The sequence below is a fragment of the Drosophila ficusphila genome, unplaced genomic scaffold, assembly GCF_018152265.1.
Source record: "Drosophila ficusphila isolate 14025-0441.05 unplaced genomic scaffold, ASM1815226v1 contig_127, whole genome shotgun sequence".
NCBI lineage: Eukaryota > Metazoa > Arthropoda > Insecta > Diptera > Drosophilidae > Drosophila > Drosophila ficusphila.
The window spans coordinates 2,795,644-2,807,762 of record NW_025064016.1 but is presented as its reverse complement, the minus strand read 5'-3'; the positions used below and the strand labels follow the sequence as shown (position 1 = coordinate 2,807,762).

The 12,119-nt window shown below is 40.0% G+C and overlaps 1 protein-coding gene across 1 annotated transcript in view; it reads right to left on the bottom strand.

The window, feature by feature from the left end:
• LOC108100700 (putative neural-cadherin 2) overlaps positions 1-12,119 on the bottom strand; it is a 50,529-nt gene that overhangs the window by 37,609 nt on the left and 801 nt on the right.

The window sequence follows — 12,119 nt, the reverse complement described above, 5'->3', positions numbered from 1 at the left end:
GAATTTCAGTTATATTTTTTGATAAGAAATGATTACTATTAGTGAAGGGTTTATTAAATTTGTGCACTAATTGTTTCGGAAAGGCAAAGACATTTTCCCTTGAGAAACAGCTTAAAGCAAGCACAAAGTGGTTTTTCCTGTCGCAATTAAAAACTTTCCCTCACAATTAAATACATCAACGCTTGGGGATGATCCAAGGAATTAGCAGATAGAGCTTTAGTCCCTAAGCGATTTTGCATTCTGGGATACCGCTTCTTCTTCTTCTTTTTGTTGTTTTCACTGCATTTGTTGTTGTTGTTGTTCGCTGTCGAATACTGTTTGTTTGTTGTTGCCTGAACAAATGGCAAAAGTTTTCGCTTTGTTTTCACAATTGTTGACGTGCAATTCAAATGAGTTAACAGCGCAAAAAGTGAGTGACCCACATAGCCAACGCCAAAGCCAACATCTGGCCAACCAAACTTACAAAAAAAAGGAGCAGAATAATAAAAAATAAAAAGCCATAAAAGAGGAGGCGAAAAAAACTTATATATACGAGTATATGGAAAAACATGGGAACTTGAAGTTGTTAAAACACAGAAGCCAAAACAAGCAAGCAACATATGTATGTCCTTATTGTTGTTGATGCTGTTCACAGTTGCAGAACAACAAAGTGAATAAGCCGGTGCGGAGATGGAAAAGTGGCCGGGCGGCGGGGAAACAATTATAACCAGCATTTCCGGAAAAACCCTGTAGATTGCCTGTTGCAGACGAGCAGCCATCCCATCCACTCAGCCATCCCACTTTCAGACCGCCAAGTGTTTGTACTCGCTCGCCGAGAAATCCCCAGCAAAATTGCATCCTAAGAGCAACTTAGCAAACGCATCAAATGCGCTTAACAATTCAATTAGCGAGACATTGTAAGATGGATTCAAAGGGGAGGTGGAGCTACGTGCCAGACTTCTCGGCAGCGGATTTTCACAGAAAAGTGGAACTTTGGCACTTGAGTTTCGCCGGCTGACAAACAAATGAAGCACCAAATATCTGCACCCAAAATAATCAATCGTCCCTCGGCCAAGGAGAACTTAAACAAAATGTAATTAATTACAGCTCGTTTTCTTTGTTTTTCGGTGGAAAACTTTTCAGTTTCCACTCTGCCCCTTTCAGCATTCATTTAAAATGTGGAGCTGCAGCCGAAGACATCCGACCGCAGGGAACAGGATGCAGAAACTCTTGTTCAAATTGTTCTACAGCCGGCATTTGGCATAAGCAATTCTCGGGCTTAAAGGATTCCACCTCCGACAGAGCATCCTGTTGAAAGCTGCAAATTGCAACGGAGCTGGGCGCCTGCCTTGTTAATTTGTCTAAAACTTTCCAACAAACTCGATATTAAATAAATTTTGGGTTGGGGGAAAGTGCCTTTTGATGGTATGCAGGGCAAGGAAACTATTTCAGGTTCAAATAGAACTCACTAAATATCTTTGGATTCAATACAGTTTCAAAATATAATTAGAATGTGGCAACTGCTATTAAATGTTTGATTTTAATTAATGTATTTTTAGATATTATGTAAGCCAAGACACAAATCCTATTGATGTTACTTGGCGCAAATTGATTTGGGCTACATCTGGTCTGAGTTTAGCAAGTTTTTTGCTACTGAAGAAATTCCAAGAATTTCATCATCTTTACTTCGGAAGGTTGGTTCAGTGGCCCATAATCGTCTTATTATATAGATACTCTATTGCGGCAGACGTGTCATGTTGTCGTGGATACACAACAATCGACGGTCGGTGACTAATAAAATAAAATACGACAAAAGCAGCGATAAAGCCGGCGTTTATTTGTATTTCGGTCTGGCGAAAGGACAATTGCTGGGCTGGCGGGGCACTTGAGGACGAAATAACTAACCGCAAGTGGAGGGCACACGAACGGAATCAGGACACTCGAGGACGCCCAGGAGCAGCTGCAAAGCTGGAAGTGAGAAAATAACATTTTAGCTTTCGTTGGCTCGTGACAGGCTCACGAGATGCCAGGGTCCTTATTTTCGCCACTTTCATCTGCCTGCCCGATGTCAGTCAGCAGGACTCTTGTTACTCTCGCCCGCAACACAAATAAATATATATGGTATACTATATATATCTACATTCCTTAGATGGAATGAGTGAATGCGACGTGTTTTTGGGCACCGAGTGTTTATTGTGCTTTTATTTTGTCAACATTTCGTACTGGCCAAATGAAAATAAATTCAAATGATTTATTTACGAGCATTTGATTTATTTGATTTCCAGCATTTGCTTTTTTCCTCCGCACTGCAATCGCTGCCACTCCACGGAAAATGCCCCACGCCACACACCTTGCACCGGAAAATCCTATTGTATTTGCTCAGACTCAGTTTTCGGGTGGCGCTGTTTGATATGCCCAGAATTTATTTTATGCGGAATGTTTATTTGATTTGCCCGCTTTTTTGCAGTTTCATTTTCGGTACGACAGTCAATAAAAGTTTCAGTGTATATTTTTTGCCACACACACGTTATTTGGTGCTCCAGCGAAACAGTTCAGCTCACTGAAATGGCAGAAAAAGTATTGCCTTTTTCCGACAGGATTTGAGTGACAGAGCCAATGAAATTTATGCATCTGCATGGACTAATTCAAAAAAGGATTAAAATGCATGGTAATAACTCGGTGAAATACTAGAAAATATTTTCATTTTTGCCCAATCGAAAGTAAACTCGGTTGCGAATATAATTGGTTCAGTTAGAAACATTTCAAATGTTTTTTAACTTTCCATTTCCCTCGCAATTCTCAAGGCCGATGTGTTAGAAAAGTTTGAAGAGAAAATAGAAAACCTCATCAATTTTCAAGGCTTTTATTGGCTCTATTTATTTGCTTTGCCCAGCCAGAAAGAAAAAAAAAAACTGGAAACGAGCGGAAAAACTTTTTTCTTGGCCAATTCCATTTGGTATTATTTATCTAATGGCATTTTTCGTCGGGCATAAAAATAAATAAATATATCTGGCCAGACCAGACACACGCCCTCGGCTCAAGTGTTTATGATGTTTTGATTTTATTTCATGCGAAACTTTGCCTGAACTTTGCCACTCCGCCCATCTTCGTCAACATGCATTGATAGTAATGACGCGCCCCTTACCGGACTGCCCGGCATTTTGTCATGTGACATAAACATTTTGTTCTCACGACTTTTGTTAGTGGACCAATAAAAACGCCTCGCCCGGCACTTTTGTCGAAAAACTTTCTTTTATTAAGATTAAAAATGACAAAGGCGCAATATGAAGGGGAGTTCACGCTTCTTGGCGGCCCGCTGATAAGCGTCAAAGACACTCGCTCTTGCCAAAAGACAAACTCATTCTCGCTTTCGCATTCGCATTCAAGTGGGTGTCACGCATAAATTTCATAAATATAAGCGTCATTATTTCTGGCTGCCATTCTGCGGCCTTCGTTTCGCCACCCTCGCGAAGGAGCGAAAAGCTAAATACGCATCAGCCACGCCCACATTTTCTTTATTTCCCAGCCCTTTGTCACGTGCCAAAAAAAAAAAAAGAAAACTTTCGCATACCCTCTCACACGAACGGAGCCTCCGAAAATAACCTTCTAAATGGCGCAATTGTGCGAGTCTCATGTGGAATTATTATTTTCCACTTAGGGGTAAGGAAAAAGAGTGCGAGGGAAAAATCAAGGCGGAAAATCGCTTACAAAAAGGGTGATCCATTCAAATGGAATCAAGCAAATTTCCTTCATCAGTCGTGTGTTCTTTGAATTTGTTTTTCAATTTTTATAAAAATCTAAAAATATAACTTTCAAAGATTTCTGAAGGTTGTTGTTAGTTCTACTGATATAAAGAGTATTCAAAAGTTTTTTTTGTTAAAATTAAAATTGTGTTCTTTTATAATTTTCTTAGGTTTCCCGCCCTTAGAGAATGCCCTTTCTATCCACTCAACTCCAAGTGATTTCGGCAGCCCATTACTCAATGCGGAGATCGCACCCCCAATCGCTCTCGAAATGCTCGAGACTTCCATCATCGACGGACCGACAGCCAAAGTGACATCAATCAAGGCGCCCAGCCCCGCCCCTAATGTGTTCACAAACACACTCAAAGAACCACACACACTCACACACACGCACACACAGGGGCACACACGAGCTGTTCCGTTATCAGCGGCGGAGCATGTAATGCAGATGCCAGTGTGAGTTTGCAGTTGTTTGCTCGTTATATCGGCGCTTGAACCCGGTACCACGTGGCGTATGAGTGCCGGCAACGTCAATTGATTGACGACGAGGAGGCAAAGTAAATCAATTATTGTGGAACAAAAGTTTCACATTATATTGCCCTGACAAATTGCTGTTTGTTACCCGAGCAATCGAGCATTTGGATCATTAAAAAGTTGCCCGGGCCACAAAAGGATTGTGATTTCATGCTCAACAAGGAAAACACAATAAATTTCTCGGCACCACTCGACGCCGTAATCTTGGTTCGAACATCAAATTGCCAACGCAATGTAAACAAATTTTTCTTAATAAATTCTCAGAGATAGATCAATAAGGCAGATACTTGGCTGGCACTACGGTCAAAAGGGGCTTTTTTTTGCGAATCGGACCTTATTTTGCATTATGGTCCGCAGATTTATTTCGCTTTACAAAACTGTCCCATAAATATGCAAATTTGGCTTCATAAAAAGAAAAACACAAATAATTCTCGAAAGGAGAGAAGAGGAAGAGGTTGTCAGAAGTATGGGAATAAATAAACAGAATTGAGAACTCATAAAACTGCATTATTGGACTCTTGAAATGGAAAAAGCGGGGATTGCGAATGGAAATCTAGCAACCGAAGCTGACCGCAAATCACTTAAACTTCGGCGGAAACTCATTAGTTTCTCTTGCCATTTTCCTGCTGCATTTCGCAGCTGGAAAATGCACAACCATCTGAGCCAAGAATGATTTTCATTGTTCCAGATTTAAGTGCGCTAAACTTTTCCAGTCAGTTGGAGACTCTCCCCCAAATCGATGGAAATTAATTAAACTGCAGCCGGGGAGTGGATTAAATATAGCTGACTTAATGCAGCTTATTTTGTATTTATTTTCCACTTCATTTCGCTCTCTCCATCTTCTCGTTGTGAAAAGCCAATTAATGGCCGTTTTATAGCCCAGAGATACAAGCTGTTGCCACTGAGGTGTTGTTATTCGAGCTGCCTTTAACTAAACTTGCTTTTATTATTTTATTGGAGCGGTTCTCCTTCTTCGCTTTCCTCGTTTTATGGACCAACTACAAGGACGTGCTTTCAGCGCGGCTTGCCAAGGCTAATATAACAAAGAATTTGTCTTGAGGACATGCCATCATTTGGGCCAATGATTACATTATGCGATAATGTAGCTCCATAAAAGGCTGCAGGGTGACAAACAGATAGTGCTCGAAAAAGGGCGGAGGGCGCGGCCATTTCGTTTGCCATAATAAGCTGTAAAAGTGACACATACAGTTGACCTGATTTTGCCATCACATTCCTTTCCGTGCGCATCCTTGTTGCTCTGCTCCTTTGCTTAATCCAACTTTAAAATTATACACTAACGATTTACACACACATATACCATACAGTTGGGAAATCGCAGGTCGGGGAAAAGCGTGGCTACGGGGAAAAAGAGGCGCCAACAGAGCAAGGATTAAGTTTGGAGCACTGAACCGTGCGGGGAACTAATGCAGGATCCTGTGCACTCGTCCTTGCATGGGCTACAATCACACATTCCCCGTTCACAGTTCACGGCGAAAAAATGGGGAAAAGTGGGAAAAACTCGCGTCTCACTTAAGAGTAAGTTCCGTAAATAGCACTGTACTCTAAAACTCAGATTAACTTTAATTGGTAACAAAGAGCATAAAATAGTATTGTTGTGTCTTTAGATCTTTCTAACTAAGAACACAGTTTTCTTAAAAAAAACATCCTATTTTTTTCAGTATACTTTCCTTGCTGTTCCTGTATCTTTTTTTTCTTCGCCTATTTCCGTGGCTTTTCCTCTGGAGAACCTGAATGTGTGTGGGAAAAGTCCGTTCCGCCGTTGCGCCTTAGTTAGCTTCTGAACAACAAAAGTGGCCGTGCAAAAAAAGCTCGCAATTAAAACGAGAAAAGACAATTTTCGCTAGGTAGAGAAGACATGGAGTAGTTGGTGCGATTTGCTTTTAGAGATTAGTAAAAATTAATAATCTCCAAGTAATCTGTCATGCCCTGCGGAATCTCAAGCTAGCAAATATTTAACGAAATTTTTAATTTACTCCAGAGCCCGCAAAACCCATCTCCTTGAAGTGAAAAATTCAACTTAATTCAGCGCGACTTTATTAAATTGCCTGAGGGTAATGTGGCCAGCATGCAGTGCTAATTAAATTTATAACAATTAATTTGCCGGCAATTTGCGCAGCCAGACAAAAGTGCCAAAACGTTGCTGGCAGCAACAGTCAACAATATAAAAAAGGAAAAAAATATATTCATGAAGAAATGGCGGACTGAAAAAATATGACGCCAGTAATAAAGTAGCAGCAACTGACTTAATTAGCAGCTAGCTGCGTTTGGGGGCCTCTTCCGGTTTTCCCGCTAGAGTTTCTCTTTTCCAAATAAAAAGTGGAAACTTTGCGCTTTTCAGGAAAGATGAAGGGAAGGGGCACAACAAGTCGGACCTGGAGCAGGGACAATAATTTGAACATGTCTCAAGTTGATCATTAGCATATTTCATAGGCAGGCACGCCCAAACAGCACACAATTTTTCCCAATGCTTTTCCCTTTGCCAGCTGTCAAGTCGGTGGAAATCTCCCTGCCAGCTGCTTGCTGCACATCGACATCTTTGACGCGCCAAAAATGCACTCAGCCGTGTGACCCATTTCCCCAGCTTTTCCTCCGTTCCCTACCACTTTTCTAAGTCCCTGGAAAAGGAAGCTGGAACTGGCTTGCATTTTATCCCGGCCACTTTTGATATTTCCCGGGAATGCATTTCACTTCTTCCTACCTAGACTTCCAGAATCTGCTTTGTTGTTACCATAAAATGATTTGATGAACGAGTTCTGTGCACAATTCCGAATTGCCCTAAGGTTTTTTGTGTTTTGTAGAAAAGTTGGCCAAGTCATAAGTTTGAAAATTTCATTTTTACCCGGTTTAAAGGTGGCTTAAAGTTTGCGGAACGAAGAACTTGCAAAGAATTCTGTGATAAGTACACAAGATTATTGGTTAGAAGTTAGACAAAGTTCAAAGGGTTTGTTTTACGCAAAGTACAAAACGAAGAAAATGTGATTTAAAAGAAGCAATCACTGTAAAAGCATTTTTAAAGTTTTATGTTAAGGAAATACTCAGGTGATAATATGAAAATAATAATAGGTAACTTTAAACCATAATATTAGTTCCCAGAAAAATTCAAAGATATACATAATGATGATCATGATCATGAAACTAATTTATTCATAACGTAAAGCAAAACAACGAAGGGTTCCTTTTGCCCGTAATCAAGATGCCTAATCTCTAAAAGATTTGATATACTTCTCGTGTTCTTGGAAAAGGTATCCCTTACGACCCGTCACTCAATTAACATTCGGCCTATGAATTTTGAGGAAATCTCGTCACGTTTTGTTTTTCTTATGAAACATAACAAGGCCCGTCACGTTTTATTTGCCCTCCTCTGCGGTCTCGAGGGTTATCGTGAAAAGGGAAAACTCCAGCGAAAATGTTGCCGTTCGAAGAGTAGTATTCTTCACTTCACTTTATTTTCCTGTAATATTTTCTTTATATGCTGTGTTAATACACTCCAACTGAAGTGGTGCAAAAGCTGCTTTTCATTCGCTCTCTGTATCTGTTTGCCACGCCCCTTGTGCATATGCATAGCCTCCTTTTGAGGGCAGTTGACTCAGCTGTCCAACTGTTTGGACTCCAGTTGTTTGGCTCTGGATGCCCTGAATGCCCAGTAACTTGCTTCCATCGCCTCCATTTTCTCGGTATTTTCCCGCCCACGCGACTCGTAACATACCAATTAATTTTTATTTATTTTAATGCTTCCGGTTTTCCTTGGGGGCACAGCACAATTCCCGGTTTTCTGAGCCCTGCCACCGTTACGAGTTCCAGTTTCTGCTGCAAATTTATGCATTACTTGCATTTTATTGACCCACTTCTCTCTATCCATTTCATTTTTACTCTTGTGTTGCATGACGACAACGAGAGAAAGGTTGAAATTTAATTTTATGTTAGCAACTTTATATTTGGGTTCACTCGAAAAACAAAGTAAGCAATTTTTACATTACACCGAAAAACTTTTATTCTTTTTTTTTCAGTTTTATCGTAATATTTTCCATGGATGTTTGAGCAAAGTTCTGTGACAAAGTTTTAAAACAAGGGAAAGTTAAAAACTTAAAAATCCCTTAAATTAAATAGCTTTAATTTTAGCTTTGAAAATTGAGCATATCGGTTTTCGTTTTCCTCAAATATTTGTAAGTTAATTATGGGGTCCATTGAGCATAAAACATGCTTTTTGTAAAAGAATAGATGCAAATGATTGGGAGACATGCCCCATGGGAAAAAATGAATTTTGCAATGGAAAAAAAACGGATTAATTTTGTTGGATACTTTCACATTTGATTGATTCATCTGTACTTTTTTGGTTGTCAATTTTAAGTAGTGGTTTTCATCAAAAATACCATTTTTTTTTTATAAAAACTGTTAAACAAAATTGTTGTCTCTTAATGAACAAAAAATCATTTCTGTACTTTTCCCCGATACAAAGTTTTAAATTCAAGTGGGTTTAGGTTTTTTTGGCAGGTGCTCGAAGCGAAAGCAAAGCGTTCGAGTGGCAAAAAATAAGTTAGCCCGAGTTATAAAGTTATCCATTCCCCGACAGCTCAGTGGGCGGAAATATCCGCTGGGGGGCGTGGCACGGCAAGCGTTACGCTCGAAGTGCGCTGAAGTGGGCGTGGTTATTTAATTAGGCTGTTCTTGTCGCTGCCACAGTGAATTTCATTAAATTGTTGTCATGTAGTCGTAGCTCGTTTATTTGCGCTGCTCAAACATTTCTGAATAAATTAGTTTGCTTCCAAGTGAGTGGGAAATGTTCACAGCATGTGTGCCTTATATAAATTTAATGAAAAATTCTGAGTATTCTGCATCTATTGTTTGGTGAAGGCGGATAGCAAAACCTGCAGCTCTCCTCCTTGGTGCATGCAAATTTCATTATTGGTACAATATTTCCCTTTTCTTTTGACCCGGCATTGATGGCTTTCAGTAGTCTTTCTTCCCTCGCTTTTTAAGACTCTTGATGGTGGCAACAGGAAGAAGAAATTGTTCTCAGTTTGCAGCTTAAATGTTGCCCAACTTATTTATATTTTTCCTCCGTTTAAAAATGCATGAACATTTTGCTTTTGCTTTGTTACTTCGCGAATCGGCTTAGTTCTTTGCTTTCAGGTTTCAGGTACTTTATTGTTACTAAAAATAGAGCCCTTTCTGGTTGTTTCAATTTGATTGAATTTTTCTTTGTTTGATTAAACATATTTCTAATGGTTTTTATGTGGTTTTAACTTTTCTATGGTCCTGCGTGCTCATCTGATAAAATGTCACTGACAGAAACGCTTTTGAATTGTGTCGAAATGCCAATCGAAATTGGTTTTAATGAAGCGTGGCCACTCCAGTTGGAATTGATTGGCGGCTGGCAGAAACCGCCGACCACGAAATGTGTGGCAATAGATTTCGATGCCCTTCTGGCATTCGCCATGAATCCGCTGAGGTGTGAAGCCCACCGAAATCTTATTGGGGCACGTTTCGCGGATCGGCTCGTGAGCAATTAGATGCAATAAATCAGAGCTGCTTATCTGTCGGCGGGCTGCGGGTTCCCTGATTCGATTTCCCCTCCTACGAGTCCTCTGCGATTCTGGCTCCTTTGGATGCCCAGGGTCTCCGTTCGGGAGCCATCAAATTGCTCACATGGCTGCCTTTTCCCCACATCCATTTCCACCCACAGGACCAGAAACATTTGGCGGAATCGCAGACCCGCGGCTTTCGACTTCTGTAATGGCGCGATTTCGCATCTCCGGAATATATGGCCAATTGCTGGCGCAGCGGTGAGAGCTGCAACTATTTTATCTGTCGCACAAAAGAGCCGGCAAATATAATAATTTTATTTTATTGCCTTGGGTCCGTGCTGAGCTATAAACTGCGGAGGCGGTATAAGTTACTTGTTAATCGAAATGGGAACTTAAAATATATATTGCCAAAATAATGTCTTTAATATTCTTGGCTAGATAAATCGTCTTGGGCTTATGCACTTTATATCTTATGGAAAAATAAAATTAAACTTTACTGAATGAACTTGAAGTATTATAAACATTTTCCGACAATACTCGTAATTTATCTTGTTATTTTTCTTATCATTGAATCAATTCCCAAATTTATCAACAATATTGACGCAAACTATTTATCTCTATCTCCGAATGTTGAATAGCTCAGCAGGCGAAGCAATTCGAGCGTAAGAGTTCGAGGACCTACATTAAGATTGAAGGCAATCTGAGGGATTTATGGCTGTTGGGTCGCTGAGGGCGAAATTTGCGCTTGATGCGGACAAGTTATCCAGGCGGGTCGCACAATTGCTGCCTTAACCTGGCTTAGCATTCTCCGAGCCCGACTCCATTATCCAATATCCAGACAGTGCTTGGAGCACACGTGTACCCCAATCATAATGCCACGCATATCTTTTTATGTGATGGTATGTTAAGCTCAGACACGAAACCCCAAAGCCACAAAAAGTAATGACACCGCAGACTCACTTGCGCCAAATGAACCCCCGATGATAAATTAAGAGCGGCAAACATTTCACTTGCACCCAGTGGAGCGGAAGTGAAAGTTCAAGTGATAGCCAGGTGAAAAGCGAGGTGAAAAGCGAGGTGTGAAACAACCGAGATTCGGTTGGCCCTCCCTTTGTTAGCCTTTATTGCGAAATAAACTTGGCATGTGTGTAGTGGCGTTTAATTAGGCGGATAAATGCAAAAATCGTGTCTACAACTCAAATCAATTAGCTGAGAGCCAGGCAACGAGGCAATAAGGAAAAGTGAAATGGGAAATGGGAAGGGGAAAGGCCATCCATCCATCCGGTTTACGGCTTGATTTATGCAACTAATTAGCAACGGCATAATTTCGGGAATATTATTATTTTATTAAGTTACGCATTATGCGAAATGTGATTAGGGCAGCAGGATAATAACAACGATGACAGCAGGACGACCCGAATCCCACATTCACCCATAAGCAGGACACTAATTACGCCGCTGCATAAATCATATTGTCCGGATTCCCGGGCCGATATTTACGCATGCATACGGTTAGGGTTAGTTGGGTTTAGGGCCATCAGCCATAAATGTCAATTATGGCTTAGTTTCGGATCTGTTGCTCCACTTAAACACAAAGTGTTGATTGATAAATTGATTGATTGATTGCTAGTATGATCGTTAGCGCTTTCCAGGAGCGAAACTTTTTTTTAACAGTTTTGATTTCTGGATGTCTTTCCCCCCTTTCCCCCCGTTGATGCCATAAATTGAGATTAATCATGTTTCTGATGGGATTTTTTTGGGACTGACACTGTGTGTACATAACATAAATGGCACTTAAGCCGCTTAGTATTTTCAGATTTGTGGCCCGAATGCGATGTTGTGACATTGTTGCTGCATTGTCCATAATTGTTTGCGTTATGCGCACCATTTGTTATATATTTACTCGTATGCAATCGTTTAGATTTGTTTGACTTCGCCCCGAGGCCGATTTGTTTATCTTTCACAGTTCATTATACAAGGCGTAAGCCTGTGGTGGAGTGATTCAACTATTTGTCCACTAAAATCACTTATTTTAGATATAATTATCGCATATTTATGGGTTTGTTATCGTTGCAATTGCACCATGATTAAAATAACTGATAACCAATTACATTTGTTTAGGAAAAAGCTAAGCAAGAAATTTTTCTTTAATTATAGATATAAAAAAAGTAATTTAAAGTGTTTATCATAAAAAATAATAATAATACACCATCGCTGTATTTTTTTTGCTATAAATGTTAATGGCTTTTTAAAATATTTTTTTGTCAATAAAGCAACTTTATTATCATTATTATATATTTCATATTTTTGATGCTGA